This window comes from Dunckerocampus dactyliophorus, chromosome 10 (assembly GCF_027744805.1).
Source record: "Dunckerocampus dactyliophorus isolate RoL2022-P2 chromosome 10, RoL_Ddac_1.1, whole genome shotgun sequence".
Classification (NCBI taxonomy): Eukaryota; Metazoa; Chordata; class Actinopteri; order Syngnathiformes; family Syngnathidae; genus Dunckerocampus; species Dunckerocampus dactyliophorus.
The window spans coordinates 7,304,653-7,321,367 of record NC_072828.1 but is presented as its reverse complement, the minus strand read 5'-3'; the positions used below and the strand labels follow the sequence as shown (position 1 = coordinate 7,321,367).

At 41.2% G+C, this 16,715-nt stretch overlaps 1 long non-coding RNA gene across 1 annotated transcript; it reads left to right on the top strand.

Annotated features, from left to right (window-relative positions):
- The first annotated feature begins 731 nt into the window (after positions 1 to 731).
- Positions 732 to 16,446, top strand: LOC129189358 (uncharacterized). The gene is made up of 3 exons (XR_008572791.1): positions 732 to 770; positions 4,871 to 5,064; positions 14,088 to 16,446. It is a non-coding gene; the product is annotated as an uncharacterized LOC129189358 (long non-coding RNA).
- The last annotated feature ends 269 nt before the right edge of the window (positions 16,447 to 16,715 follow it).

The window sequence follows — 16,715 nt, the reverse complement described above, 5'->3', positions numbered from 1 at the left end:
GTGTGTGTGTGTGTGAGAGAGAGAGAGAGAAAGAGAGATTTTACATTTGATGCCATTAAACTCATTTGCAGCTCACTTTATTACTATTACCGTAATACACTGGTGTCCAAAGTGCGGCCTGGGGGCAACAGTTGAAAAAAAAGTTTTAAAAAAATGTTCGTCTGTGACACATTACAAAAATGAAATGAAATTATTGCTATTATCATTGCTATTATTATTATTATTATTATTACTAGTCAAAGTCTTTCATTTCAATGCTGGTCATGTGTGTTTATGATAAAGCAAACATATGATGTTGTGCCTCTTTAAAAGGCCCTGGGGCCCCTCTCTCTCCCTCTCTCGCTCTCTCTCTCTCCGCTTGTGTGTGTGTGTGATATATGATCCCCTCAGCTGTGATTATTGAAGCACTTTTGCGTGTGATTGCAAACACTAGTCGGCTTAGTTGCAGCAGCCGGAGCAGCAGCAGCAGGAATACTAAGACACTAAATATCATTTTTATGCACACAAACATCAATCAGTGCAGGATAAATACTTTATTATTTTTTCATACTTCAGTAGTCTCTTCCTACTGCTCTCTCTCTCTCTCTCTCTCTCTCTCTCGCTCTCTCTCTCGAGCTTCACGCATGCGTCAACGTGCAGCTTCTTTTTTGTTGTTGCAAGATTTCCTTGCAGAAATAACCCCCAAAATGTTGGAGGGGAGTTGGGGGGGGCGGGGGGGGTATTAAAAATGATCTGAGGAAGCGACTTCCTCCTGGACAAGAGCTAAAGAGGTAACAGAATGTGTTTTCTTCTATGTTGCATGCATGTTTGTGTTGTGCGGTTTGTTCGGTAAGAGTTGCACTTCATTGTTGTTAGAACGTCCGCTACTGGAACACTAATGTTTCTAATAGAGGCACAGCTGCTAAAGAAGGGTGCTCCTGTCACTGTCTTTTTTTCCTCCCAAATCTGATGAAGGTGCTTAATAGATCTACAGATTAAATGCACAATCTTTAATTCTGTGAGGAAAATGAAGCTTTTGACCAATTGTATTTTTGTATTTATTGTAATTTAACTTTACCAATGTCATCACTGACACTTCTCCCGATTTAATTGTACAATACAGATATTGCTTTTTTTTAAAAACAATTAATTTCAACATGTTTCCAATGTTATTTGTATTATGTATGCCTTTGTTATTGCTTTTTGATGCTGATTTGAAAAATATTGCCACATTTTGTTAACTGTGCGATTTATTTTACAATTTATTATGTATTTTTTTACATGCTCTTTTTATGCTCTTTGTACTGCTAAATGTACACTATGTATGGAATTTGTTGATGGATTAAAGTGGTGTATGGGCCATGCTGGAGCTGTCCGTGGTGCTGAAGCCCAACGCAGCATAAGAGGTTTGCTTGAAGACCCCCCCCACACACCGCCCCCCCCCACCCGCGCGCCCTTCTCCCCTGAAAAAAAAAACTCTCAAGCTCAGCTGACATTTCAACGCCTTTTCATGTGTTTGCATCCTTCTTTGAGATGCTCCCTCAGTCAGAAGCAAATATTTTTTTTTCTCCCAGAAGCCTCCCCCCTTCACATTATGACATTTGTAAATAATACGCCGCGACACTCAAACGTTGCCTCGCTTTATTTATGTCATCGTACCGTCTCCACCGAGTCCATAGGTTGTTAAATGATATTTAATTTTGCAGCAAACTGCTGCTGAAAGACGAACTAAAAGCCCCGCAGATCAGAGACAAAACATAAGACTTCTATGCGGTTCATAGTCACACCATTACGACACCAGCAATTAGCCAGGCCCCCTTCAATAATTCCACATAGGAATGAAGTGCTTTTCAACTTTGACATCAACACTATTACATTTCACTGACACAATCACTGAGAAGCGCGCGCGCACACACACACACACACACACACACACTCAGAGTGGGCTCACTTGTATTGTGATTGTCACACATTAATTCTTTTCATCTCCTCTTAAAATAAGTCACTGAAGGGAATGAGCCAAAAAATGTTCCCATCTCCCCAACGCAAAATGACATGAAAGTACACTCAATGAAAATATTAGGTTTGTTCATTTAAGAATTGTGTTAAAATAGAATGTGAACAAAATAGTTCATCCTCTCCCCCTAAAAAATGGTAAGGATCTTTGTTTGTAAATGGGGGCGGGGGGGGGGGGGGGGGGGGGGTTACATCAGCACAATGAGGTTTATTATTCCCACTCGTGATTACATTAAACACCCATAGCTGACATGTTAAATTAGTTTAGACTGAAGCCACAGCGCCTCTGCTGGTTACAGACGAGTACTGCAATCCACGTTGCACAAAATTTCCTTCATAAACTATTTGTCAGCCTTAATAAACAATTCATTGACTTGTATTATGCACATCCGTAATTGCCGAAATGCCAAAAAATGCACTCCTATTCTAGTTCATAACATATAATATCTCTTCTTAAAATGCTGCCTGGTTCTTAGGGATGTGAGGGATCAGGGGAAGGGTTCCGAGGCGGCGATGCGAACAAAAGAACAGGTCCGTGCAGCTCAAAGAGCAGCAGGTCCACATCACACAATTATACCATACAATTAGGATTAAAGGGGCCAAGCGGAGATAAGGGCAGATATGGATAAATTATCACAAAAGGAAAGATGTGACACTGCGCTGACCTTCATTAAGAGACAGAAACTCATTTAAGGCGCTCGGCCTTCCCTCAGCCCGCCACATGAAACCAGGACGGGGCAGATAAGACGTCATGTCATGTATACTGTACGAGCCGCCATCATAACACCGCTTACATTTATTCAATTAAAACACACAAGTCTTTGAAGTAAAAGTCACATTGAGAATTTTTGTTCTTCTCAAACATCAGGCCACCCGTGAGTCGACACTTTTGAGGATGTGGTCTGTTACTATGGCAACACACACACAAAACAAGAGGGTTCTAAAATTAGGCTTTGAATAGATTTAAATAAATCACTTGATATGGAAATGAACTAAGTTCCTCTGAGGCGTCTCACTGATTCATCTCATTGCATCTTTGACTTGTGTTTGGAGGTACTGCGAGGAGAGATGAGGGGCGAGGGCTGGCGGTTGTTTTATACCTCCAAGAAGGATGAGGAGTCATCGCAAATATGCACCACAAAACTCAATCAATGGAAAGCTGCTGAAGGTGAAGGAACTCTCAGCACAGACCAATCAATCAGTGGCTGGCCTTCAGCCCCCACTAACTCAAGACACTGTGGACGATTGTATGCTTTGTGGGAACTTGGGGAACATTTTCTGTTCTCAGTGCACAAAGTAAGGACCATCGATGCATGCTCAGAGGAGTTTGCAAGAACAGGTCCAACATCAGTGGCCGCTAACCTCACAAATTGACCAAAACTCCAGCAGACACACTCCAACGTCTCGTAGAAGGTCTTTCCAGACAAATAAAAGCATCCAAAGGTTAGGATTTGGGACTTCCATGGACTCCCAAGCGTGCAGAATGAGGCAAGTGTCAGGGTTGCTGGGGCAGTGGGCTGAACTCCAAAATGCAGACACTTCAGTGTGAGCGAAAGATGCAAATTTATTCATCCTCAAAGTACGTGAATGTGGAGGGAATCCTGGGCAGGCAGTTCAGGGAAGGCTGGGCAGCAAACGAGGCAGCGGGGGCCAGGCAGGGAAGAACGTGAATCACACAAAAAGTGCACAAATAGCAGGTGGTCAAAAGGTGTGGCAAAACCAAAAAAAGGACAGCTTTAAGGGATTTGTTATGAGAGATAGTGCAGCAATGATTCCACATCAAGACTTTCTAAGGAGTTATACATCAGGGCGCTGCAATAAAGGAAGGAAAGGTAAGGGAGGGGAGAAGGTGGAGGTGGGATCTGGGGGGATCCTGACAATAGGCTTCACAACCAGAACATCAAGACTCATGGAGGACCTTCTGTGAAGCGTCCAGTCCATAAGGGATCTCCAGGACTGTAATTCCCAGGTCCTCTACCTATTTAATCTCTCCCTATCCCTCAGGTGAAGCATTTTAGCCAGTACCATTCCTAGATACTACAGTCCTCATGGCGCGCATCTCTGGTGTTAGCACTAGGGAGTTGATAACAATCTGGTGTTGCCTTTAAGAGATTTGCCACCAAAGATGATAAGGTGATGATTCAACATCAAGACCTTCTAAGGAGTTAAACATCAAGGTGCTGCAATAAAGGAAAGAAAGGTAGGGAAGTGGAGAAGGGATCTGGGGGAGCTCTGAAAGCTGTTCAGGCTTCACTATCAGAACATCAAGACTCCTGAGGGACAGTCTATGAATCGTCCAGTCCATAAGGATGTCCAGGACTGTACCACAGTCTTCAACCCCTGTAACATCTCCCTATCTTTCACAGGTGGGGAATTTGGACCAGTACCAGTCCTAGATACTACAGTCCTCATGGCATGCATCTCTGGTGTTAGCACGAGAGTTGATAACAACCTGGTGCTGTTTTCTCCTCCAGGCGGGTCTTTAAGGGATTTGCCACCAAAGATGATAAGGTGATGATTCCACATCAAGGCCTTCTAAGGAGTTAAACATCAAGGCGCTGCAATAAAGGAAAGAAAGGTAGGGGAGTGGAGAAGCCAGAGAAGGGATCTGGGGGACCCTGACAGCAAGCTTCACAACCAAAACATTAAGACTCCTGGAGGATGTCCCATGAATCTTCCAGCCCATAAAGGATCTCCAGGACTTTATTCCCAGGGATGTAGTATGTCCTAATCCTTTAGGTGGAGCATTTGGACCAGTACCATCATGAATTTCATAGCTGCTATAGTCCTCATGGCATGTATCTCCAAGGATTCCACTCCAGGAAGCATCTCTCAATGTCCTTCCTTTTGTCCTTTTGTTCTGACCCCACCACAGATCCACAACCTTAACAAATTAAGCCTCCAAGATCTGATGAGAAAGCCATGGCCCACCTCCACTGAAACCCACACGAGGAACCAATGGAAGAGAAACCTTCGCTCTATGCTGTGTAACTCTACTTTTTCTTCTTCCTCAAGAAGGATCGGCATCAACAAGAATCTTTAAGAGAAGAGCACAAGACAGGAAGTTACGTGAGTCCAGCAACACCATCCGCTCACGCACTCGTTAGCAAAGTCAACATTACTATTATCAAGCCTCTACGCTCACTATCTCATAATTAAGCACAATTCCTCTCCCTTTTGTTGGAATCATAATGATTTATTAGTCCATCCACTTTGACCTCTGCCTTGCTGCGCCTCAAGGTGACTCAGCGGAGGGAAAAAAAAGGCGAGGTCGTTGAGGTTCATTTTGAAATGATTATTATTCTGAAGATCAATTTTGATCATAGCTGATGCAGTACATTCCGCTTTGCCGTGTTCTGTGTGAAAGGATTCATAAATGGGAGATCTTCTGCTACGTCTGTTTTGTCGAAACATTAGGACACTATGATAACTAGCAACATGGGGTTATTTTTTGCCACTTTTTGCGTCATTTGGCCAATTTGTTTTTTATTCTTCCACTGTGATGCTAATTGTGTTCCGCCTTTCTTGAGGGTCCCACTCGTCCCACTCATTGGCCGGCTTTTCTGTCACTGTTCATGCAGTCATTGGCCAATCTACACGCCAGCCATTATAGCAACACAAACCGCTGACCAACATCAATAAAAGCACTACGTTTTGCTGATATTGGTCAGCGACCCGTGTTGATGAAGATTTTAAAAAATTATACTTAAAAAAACTTTTATCTAGTGGAGAGGTCCCAAAGTTTTATGATTTGTAGCAGTAATCTTTTATCTTTTTAGTACAGTAGATCCCTGCTATTTGTGGGGTTGCCTTCCAAGACCACCCAAGAATGATGAAACAACCCAAGTGACGCCCACAAAAATGCCTTTGACTCCTCCTCCAAACCCTGTCCTCTGCTTTTAGATCAACATTTGCAATAAAAGTGACTGTTGTAGGGCCGTACGGTGGTCTAGTGATTAGCGTGTCGGCCACACAGTCGGGAGATCTGGAAGATCTGGGTTTGTATCTCCGTGGGCATCTCTGTGTGGAGTTTGCATGTTCTCCCCGTGCGTGCGTGGGTTTTCCCCGGGTACTCCGGTTTCCTCCCACTTTGGAAAAATATGCATGCTAGATTAATTGAAGACTCTAAATTGTCCATAGGTATGAATGTGTGTGTGAATGGTTGTTTGTCTACAGTATATGTGCCCTGCGATTGGCCGGCGACCAGTAGCTGGGATTGGCTCCAGCAAACCCCCCGCTGTCCTAATGAGGATAAGTGGCATAGAAAATGAATGAATGACTGTTGTAAATATTATATATTCGACTTCAGAACTCTCCCCTTCACTCTTCCATTTCTATTGTTCATTCATGAAGAAAGGAAGATAACAAGCTAAATGCACTGAAGCGTAATCCAGTTTTAAGCCTTACATATGCCTCACACATTAGCACACTCAGTATAAAATGTGAAGGTACTCAACACTAATGAATGATAATGCAAGATGATTGATAGATAGAACAGACGGAGTTGGAGTCACCGCCTAGCCTTTGGCCTGGTTGTGAAACGAGTGCTACAACCGTACTTCTGTTGTGGGGCCGCCTCCCTCTCCCTCTAAAGCGGCTAGCGTTGGTATGCGGCTCTACAGGCTGCTAACTGTTGGAAAGGGTGTTTCTTTATCCACACTGCTTGCCTGTTGCAATTTCAGTAACAACTTACCATCATATACAGTGGTGTGTAAAAGTGTTTTTCTGATTTCTTATATTTTTGCATGTTTGTCCCACTTAAATGTTTCAGATCATCAAACTAATTTAAATATTAGTCAGTGACAACACAACTCAACCTAAAATGCAGTTTATAAATGAAACTTTTTCATATTAATGGTATAATTGATTTGAACATGCATACAAGTTCCATTGGAATACATCACATATTACAATTCACAGTTCCACATGTCCAAAAGGAGTAGGAAGAAGCAAAGCTTATTTAGTCCTTTCCCCATCCGTTTCACATCAATTGCAATACCTTTGTTCACTTCCTGTATTCCACATACACTCTCTTCTAATGGAGAAAAAGATCCAAAACTACATGACCCTGTGTGAAAAAGTGATCTCCCCCCATTAAATCATAACTGAGATGAATTGAGATCTATCAGTCTGGAAAAGGTTCTAAACCATTTCTAAAGCTTTGGGACTCCAGCGAACCACAGTGAGAGCCATTATCCACAAATGGCAAAAACATGGAACAGTGGTGAACCTTCCCAGGAGTGGCCGGCCAACCAAAATGACCTCAAGAGCGCAGCAACAACTCATCCAAGAGGTCACAAAAGACCCCACAACAACATCCAAAGAACTGCAGGCCTCACTTGCCTCAGTTAAGGTCAGTGTTCATAACTCCAAGACACTGGGCAAAAACGGCCTGCATGGCAGAGTTCCAAGACAAAAACCACTGCTGAACAAAGAGAACATTAAGGCCCGTCTTAATTTGGACAGAAAACATCTTGGTGATCCCCAAGACCTTTGGGAAAATACTCTGTGGTCTGACAAGACAAAAGCTGAACCTTTTGGAAGGTGTGTGTCGCATTTTCAAAAACATCATACCATTTTGCTTTGCTGCTTCAGGACCTGGAAGACTTGCTGTGATAAATGGAACCATGAATTCTGCTGTTTACCACAAAATCCTGAGGGAGAATGTCCGGCCATCTGTTGGTGACCTCAAGCTGAAACCAACTTGGGTTGTGCAGCAGGACAATGATCCAAAACACACCAGCAAGTCCACCTCTGAATGGTTGAAGAAAAACAAATGAAGACTTTGGAGTGTCCTAGTCAAAGTCCTGACCTGAATCCTATTGAGATGCTGTGGCATGACCTTAAAAAGGCGCTTCATGCTGGAAAACCCTCCAATGTGGCTGAATTACAACAATTCTGCAAAGATGAGTGGGCCCAAATTCCTCCACAGCGCTGTAAGAGACTCATTGCAAGTTATCACAAACGCTTGATTGCAGTTGTTGCTGCTAAGGGTGGCCCAACCACTTATTAGGTTTAGGGGGCAATCACTTTTTCACACAGGGACATGTAGGTTTGGATTTTTTTCCCCCTTAATAATAAAAAGTTTCATTTAAAAACTGCATTTTGTGTTCTGTTGTGTTGTCATTGACTAATTCACTTTGAGTGACGATCTGAAACATTTAAGTGTGACAAACAAGCAAAAAAATGAGAAATTTGGAAGGGGGCAAACACTTTTCACACCACTGTATTAACCTGTGTTCACGTCGCTGCAAGTTTTGAGGTTATATGTGTCACTTTTGCGGCTCACAGCAACTATGGTGCGTTCAAGGACCGCCCGCCGAACAAAGTGGGAAATCTCAACGCTCGACGAAAAAAAACATTACTAGTGAAGCATAAGCACTTGTGCATGTATGCTTATTTATACATTTTTACCGACTTAGAGTGGAATAAAATGGCCTAAAAAAATATTACTTTTTTTTTTTTTTTACCAAAAATACACAAATTTGCATGGCCATGAAAGCTGAATTGCTGAATTTGGGCTGTATTTGATGAAAAAATGTGTTTTTGTGTTATTTATTAGTTAAAAAGCATTGGCCGCTGTCATTGTGCTGCTGGACTTTTTGATGTGTGAAGATCTTTCATTGCTGTGTATTTCAAAGTTGAAAGGAGTTGAAAATTAAGCCAAAGTCAGAAATGTGGAGGGTGGACCGAGATGAAAAGTCTCTTATTGTTGGACGTCAAACTAAAGTGTATATAGAGAACACACACACTGGAGGCCACCAACTATACTTGTGTGTGTGTGTGTGTGTGTATGTGGAAATAGGCCTGGCAACAATTAATTTGAGAGTGAATTGAGGCAGGATCTATTACCCCTCTCTGCTTCTATTGCTCTAATGGAAATCTATTTCACTTCTCTTTTGTGTCCAATATAATTTAATGCCCGTTTTATTAATGGCCTGAAATAATTACGGCAGGCCTTTGTGATTCTGGAGTATGTTTGATTTAATTGTGTAATAAATGTCTAATCGGCGCTGCCATCTGAAGCCATTATGGCAGTAAAATTAACAATTACGCCACAAATGTCCTGGTGAATGCGTGGGGGTCTATAGAAATGGCTGCAGATAACAGGACACATATAAATCATTCATGAGAATTTTCTCACACGGGGAGGCGGAGCGAGAGATAGCGGGGAGGAGAGAAAGAGCGCGGGAAGAAAAGAGGAGAAGAAAGCGTCGGAGTTGGCTTTATTCCACTGAGAAAGGGGATGGCTGAAAGATAGCGCTTTTTAAAACTGTGTCGCCTTTCTTTCTTCTCGCCCTCCACCCCCTCCATCGCCCCTTAATTTGCCTCCCCCCCGTCTTCTTTTTTTATTTCTGAAGTGACAGATTTCACTTTGGGAATTCATTAACTGTTAACTTGGTCGATAAAAACACCTATCGGGCCCTCAGCCCGGCTCCTGGGTTGAGCCGCGTGGCGCCTTCCAGACGTCGGCGGGCGACCGAAGGCAATTAAAGAGGCGTCACACTCGCTCGGCCCGCTGAAGGCTGCTCGACACGCCGGCAGGAATTGTTTTCTTCAGTGGCCGAGGGAGACTCATTTCATGGTGGTGCCGGGCCTCCGTCTTCATCGCCTCCTCTTTGGCACTTCCAGGCTAATATGCTGCGATTGGTTGTGGTGGATCGTTCTCATATCAACGTTCTGCTCCATTAGCAGCCGGCACAGAAGGACACCCGCAGATGCGACCTTTTAGAACAAAGACTTTGAAATTGTTCCAATTTTTCCACCAAAACGTCCAAGTTTTGTGAGGCTAGAACTTGACGGCAGCACTGTATTCCTGTTTACATTCCTGCGACCAATAAGAGAAGAGAGCTAGGTCAAATTTAGGTTCCCAACCAATCAACTGATCGGGACCAGAGAACTTCAACGATGAGTATGAAAGTCCATTGAGTCTAGTCAAAACTAGTCAAAACTCATCGACTATTGAGCTTGTTAGCTTCCTTTGTCGCTAGTGAACAATGGCAACGGAAGAGCAATGGAGTGAGTTATTGGAGCTGAAACTACAATCAACAAAAATATCAGATTTTGTGGTCTTATTTAGTGCAGTTTTTTATTTATTTAATTTATTGGCTGGCGACCAGTCCAGGGTGTACCCCGCCTCTTGCCCGAAGTCAGCTGGGATGGGCTCCAGCATAGCCCCGTGACCCTAATCAGGATAAGCGGCATAGAAAATAGATGGATGGATGGATGAATTGGTGCAGTATTTGCATGCAGTTATCATGTCCTTCCTCATTCCCTTGACAAAATGCCTGAATAAAGTCCTCTAAAATGCACTTTGGATGTGTCATTTTCTGGTTCAGTAGATGACATAGGCAATTTGAAAAAAAAAACAAATACATTTGCTTGGTTCGACTTAAATAACAGTGTAAAAAAAAAAAAATAAATAAATAAATGAATAATGAATGAAAAATAAATTTAAAAAATACATAGCAAAACTAACTTAACAAAAAGTAAAAAAAAAAAAAAGGCAACAGGAGGAGATCCCCCAGGACACCATCCGTAGTCTCATTAGGAGCATGCCCCGACGTTGTCAGGCATGCATACAAGCACGTGGGGGCCACACAAACTACTGAGAATCATTTTGAGTTGCTACAATGACATTTTAGCAAAATGGACCAGTGTGCTGCATCATTTTTTCACTTTCATTTTTGGGGTGTCTTTGATTTCCCCCCTCTATAGGGTGATCATTTTCATTTCTATCAAATGATGTGGCATCATTTTGTTACTAATACATCACCCACTTATTATCAGGAAAGATATTCAACATCATTTTTCCCCCAGTTTAGATCTGATGTGTTTTCCAAGTGTTTCTCATTTTTTTGAGCAGTATATATATATATAATTCCAAATAAAAATCACTTCAAAATGGGTCACGACTTAATGAAATCCCTGGTTGAGGCCATTTGAGAATCGGTGTTTCATAATTCATTCACCTCATGGGTGAGTTTCGGAAGAGGCGGAGAGAACCCCAACCAGAAGGTAGAAAGGATGGAGACGACATCGGAAGGAACAACGTAGTGACTACGCAGAAGCATAAACCCACCTTTAGCCGGACTGTGCAATGTTAGCACTTGGAGCTGTTAACGTGAGTCGGAATAAGCTTTCATACTTATCGTTGACTTTGTCTGGTCCAAAGCAACTAATTGGTTGGTAATTTTCAAAAGTATTTTTGAACTTACAGCTGTTGTCTGTTGACATGGTTCTCCTCCATTTGTGCATATTTTTATTTAGATTATTGTGTTTTAATGTGATATTTTATATGTAACGCTAATTCCTTTGCGTGTCTTGACTACAATGACAAAGCTTTTGCACATGCGAAAGTCAGGTTAATACTACCCTGCTTTTATTTTGCACTGAACAGGAAGCCACTGTGTGAATGTTTTAATGCTGTGTCTCTGTGGTCGTTTCATACTACTTCGCGGTAATGATGAAGTTAAGAATACTACAACACATGTCGACATAAACGGACCCATTTTTCAAAGAAATGACTCCTTTGGCTCTCACAATTAATGTCGACACCATGTATTTTAACATCTTTTTAGTAATAAGAGCACGGCGGACTAAGACTTGATGAGTTGGTCAGCATAGACAGGTCCAACTTAAGTGGGTCTAACAGTCCGAAATTGGAGAAGACGTTTGCAAAGGCAGTCCTTGCACCTTCTGAAGGAGTCGTATACACACAGAAAATAACGTACTAAAAGCCGACCAATCACAGCCATTGTGGGGCTATGCTACGTTGGAGGGTTTGGAGAGGGCGGAGCGAGCCGGCGTCACGTACGCTTGCGCCTCGACGCAGGAGCATAAACCAGGTTTCTGTGCGATCAGGTGGGTGATATTCCACCTCAGTCCTGTAGACGGCAGCATTTCAAACTGTCTCACAAATCAACACGGTGGCAGAACAGAATCATGCAACAACACAACATAACGCTTCAACGAACACACAACTTGACGTCAAGAGTAAAACAAATCCTAATGGCCGTCACGCAGCAATAAAAGCAAACATGGCCGCTCGTGAAGAATCGATGACGGCCTCTTCTTTCAGACGGACGGCGGTGAAATTGGCCGTGAAATGCGCAAGCGTGGAATTGAATTTGCGGGAAGAGGAGGGGAGTAAGGGCGAAGGTGCGATGATAAAGACACTTTTGTCTCATGTTGGAAAATGACGACGAGTCACTTTGATGCTGAATTAGCATCAGTGGGGCCGACGTCATTCAAGTCTCTGCTGCTTTATTCATTGCATCGCTTTTTACAAGCCGTTCATCATCACATATCAGCAAATAGCCACTTTATTAGGCACACCTGCACACACCTTCCAAGGTCCGATTCAAAAATGAGCGTTATTATATTTGTAACCCCAGAATCTATTAACCATTGTCTATACTTTAGTGAGAGACAAATGAGGGCGGAGCTTGGAAATGCCCCTTTTCCCTCATATAGTATCTGGGGGACCTGCAGCTCATTTATTGGCTCTTGCAATATTGGAAAAACAACATTTATTATTAATCATCATCATCAATGATGTGCATTACGGTAATTATCATTCTGTTCACTATCATGGATAATCATTTCATTACTACAATTATGTGTGACTGTTTCAATGCAGTATTGTCATTGTGATCACTATCATAATTCATCATTTCATTACTACAATTATGTGTGACTGTTTCAATGCAGTATTGTCATTGTGATCACTATCATGGTTCATCATTTCATGACTGCTATTATGTGTGACTGTTTCAATGCAGTATTGTCATTGTGATCACTATCATAATTCATCATTTCATTACTACAATTATGTGTGACTGTTTCAATGCAGTATTGTCATTGTGATCACTATCATGGTTCATCATTTCATGACTGCTATTATGTGTGACTGTTTCAATGCAGTATTGTCATTGTGATCACTGTCATAGTTCATCATTTCATGACTACTATTATGTGTGACTGTTTCAATGCAGTATTGTCATTGTGATCACTATCATAGTTCATCATTTCATGACTGCTATTATGTGTGATTGTCATTGACAGTGTTGTCATTGTGGTTGTTGATATTATTTTGTCCTTTGTCTTTATAGTTGTCACAAACATTTATTTGCTGATGTCGTTCTGTATGTTTCTGTTGTTCTGTTCTTGTTGTCACAATTGTTGTTGTTGCTGCTGTTGTCCTTGTCTCTTGTCTCTCTTTTTTTTTGTCACAAAGCCAAGCTGTTTTGTTCAGATAGGATAGGATATATTGACCTGCATTGGACTCATTTTAGCATGTTTAGTGAACAAAACATATCAAAGTGACCCCCCCCCCATCTTTTATTTTTTTAAATGTATGCAGCTCTCACTGGAAAAAGACACCTCAACATAAGGCGTAGGGCATTTATTGTAAGTGGGGATGTCATTTGTCCAACTTTATTTTTGTTATAAAAATAAATAAAAAAAATTCAATATTAAAATGTATAAATTATTTGTATAATAATGTATAATTAAAGTAATATTTTCCATAATGAAATTGATCATTCATATCAATACACACCTGCCAGTGTTTCCATGATCATATAAGGGAAATGTTCCTGAAAAATAAGTGACATTCTGATCTTCCACAATAATTCCCTGTGTTATTTAACTGGCGTGCGCCTTTTAATTTGAAGGCCTGGATGCGTTAACGCCAATGCGCCGACAGAACCGGTATTTTTATTTTTCTTGAAAATACAAAGAAGGCCAAAATACGGGAGTTCAAATGTGAGGGTTGCCAGGTATGCCCTGATGCCCTGCAAGCTTTCCAGATGTCACGTCTCTTGCAACACTTGGTGCTTTTGTTGCAACTTGGTATTGTATTATTATGTGACCTAGATATTAATTGGGGTACGGCGTCAACTAGAGCGGAGGCCATTATTTGAGCAAATACGGCGTACGCTTCAATGGTTGTTGATTTTTTTTTTTTTTTAAAGGTAATAAAGTTGACTTCTCTCCCAAGCGCTTCATGTTGATTGGTTCTAGCGAAGGAATAAGTTTGCAATATCTTTACGATATTTAGTCACACAGTGCTGCTCTTTGTCTTGTAGGAGAGCAAAGGCTATAATTGGAGCCATCATCTCCGGCTGAGAGGCTAAATGAGGGATCCCTCGACTCCGGGATTACCCTTTTATTGGGAAGACGTTCCGCTAAGCCTCCGCCACTGACACATATTCCTCTTCTATGGCCCATTCTCGTCCAAATATGTCCTGTCAGGGAGGCTTACCCAAATCTACATAATCCCTTTTCAGCACAATTAAAGATACCAGTGAACAATAAAATTGCTTGCTCTCTGGTTTGTTTCCTGTCGCTTTGAGGTGTGGAAGGTTACACACGCGACAATATTTCAACTTTGCAAAAAAACTCAAACTACTTTGTGTTTTTGTTCTGGCTTTGATGGCATGGAAAATGATGGCATGAAAACAAAAGCACACAATAAAACACATACTTAACAAATGTGCTACAAAATGTTCAAGGAAATGATTGAAGAATTGTAATTGTAATTAGTAATAATTAGTGTAATTTACTGTAATTTTAGCTGCCCTGATCGCAGTGTTGGCTGCACTTTGTTATGTTCTTAGCTGCTGGAACATCAACATTTCCCCAATGTGGGCAAATAAAGGTTTGTTTTAAATTAAAACTTCATACGTTGAATTAAAATACAGTACATAAACAGTAATCCCTCGTTTATCGCAGGTAATTGGTTCCAGACGCCACCAATCGATAGGTGAATTTCCACGAAGTAGGATTCCTTCTTTATAAGTGGAATATTTCCATAGTTATATAGACCCTGTTTACAACCTTCTAAATACGGGTTTTAACATTATTAGAGCCCTCTAGACATGAAATAACACTTCTATAGTCACTTTTACGCTCCTATTACATAATACAGTAAACATAATAAGAGAAAATACATAAGACTTGTGCTCGTGTGTGTTGCAGTAAATGTGTTCCAGTGCTAGGGGAGCGGAGTGCGGGGGAGTCAGGAAGTGACATCGGGGGTTTCAGAGTTGAGTTTTAGCTCGGCCTGGGTGGAGGCCACAACAGTAGCCTGTGCTAGGGATTGTTGTGGCTGTTAGATCATTCAAACCTGCAATTAAAGCCTGTTGTTCCACCAGTCAAGCATGGTGCTTGTGTGTCTCACCCAACATTACAGTAACATTACTGGCACCTAGTGATCAGTGTTGAATACTACATATCGTCACAAAGTCTTTGCACGCGTCCTCTGAATGCCTTATATTTGTATTTTACTTCATTTTTATGCTGGAAAATGCTTTATTAGGCCAAAAATATGTAAAACTGACTAATAATAGGCCATATTCAACCACAAAACAGCATTATTTACTAATATATTTTTGAAAAAACGTGATAGAGTGAAGCAGCAAAATTGAAAGCACAAAGCAGCGAGGGATGACTATTATTTCCCATTAAATTCCATTAAAACAAACTGAAAATGTTTTATACTTTACAAAGATAATAATTCTTTAGACCTTTGCGTATACAGTGGAATCTCGGTTTGCGTCCACCCTGGTTTGTGTGTTTTTTCGGTTAACGTAAAAAAAATTGCCTCAGTTTGCATGCGTTCTCCGGTTAGCGTACAAGACAGTGCACGTTTTGTCGTGTTATTAAGTCTAACTGTATTAAAGTTTTAAATGCATAAAACAATTCTAAATGCATATAAATGATGAATGAAAGGGAAAACTAAACGTTTAAGATTACTTTTAACTTAATTGAAGGCATGATTGTTTCCAAAGACACAATGTGGCAGCGAGACCTCACACAGACACCACCTTCCTGCCACAAGTTATTTCTTGAATTCAATAGTGTTTTTTGTCTTCTTTATCAAAACGCTGGCACTTGCAACTTTTTTTGGCTCCATTTTGGGTTATTGAGGTGAGAAAAACCAATAAATTCAAGAAATAACTCATGGTAAAAGAGGAAGGTGGCATCTGTGTGGTGTCTCGCTGTGTCTTTGGGAACACTCACGTCAAAAATTCACATCTTCAATGAAAGCAAAAGTAACCATAAATGTTCATTTATCCTTTTCTGTCGTCATTTGTATGTATTTATATGCATTTGCAATTGTTTTCTGCATGTAAAACTATAAAAACGTGTTTTGTGTTAACATTTTTGGAACGCATTCATTGGATTTATGTGAAAAACTGATTTGCTTATTTGCTTAGCGTCCGTTTTGGTTACAGTCGGACCTTCTGGAACACATTGATGCTATAACCAAGGTTCAACTCTAATTGGTAACTTAACAACAATCAGTCAGTAGTAGAAACTGTTACCGGAGTTCTCACAGCATTTCAGTGAAGAATAAATCAATTATTTCAGTTACAACTAAATAGTTACATAATATATCCAGCCATTTTATTGCTGCTTATCCTTACTACGGTCGCGGGGGCATGCTGGTGGCCAGCCAATGGCAGGGCACATATAGACAAACAAGCATTCACACTCACATTCATACCTATGGACAATTTAGAGTCTCCAATTAACCTAACATGCATGTTTTATGGAATGTGGGGGAAAATGTGGGGAGAAAACCCACGCACGCACGGGGAGAACATGCAAACTCCATACAGAGATGCCCAAATGGAGATTTGAACACAGGTCTTCCCGATCTCCTGATTGTGTGGCCAACATGCTAACCACTCCGCCAATACACACTCATA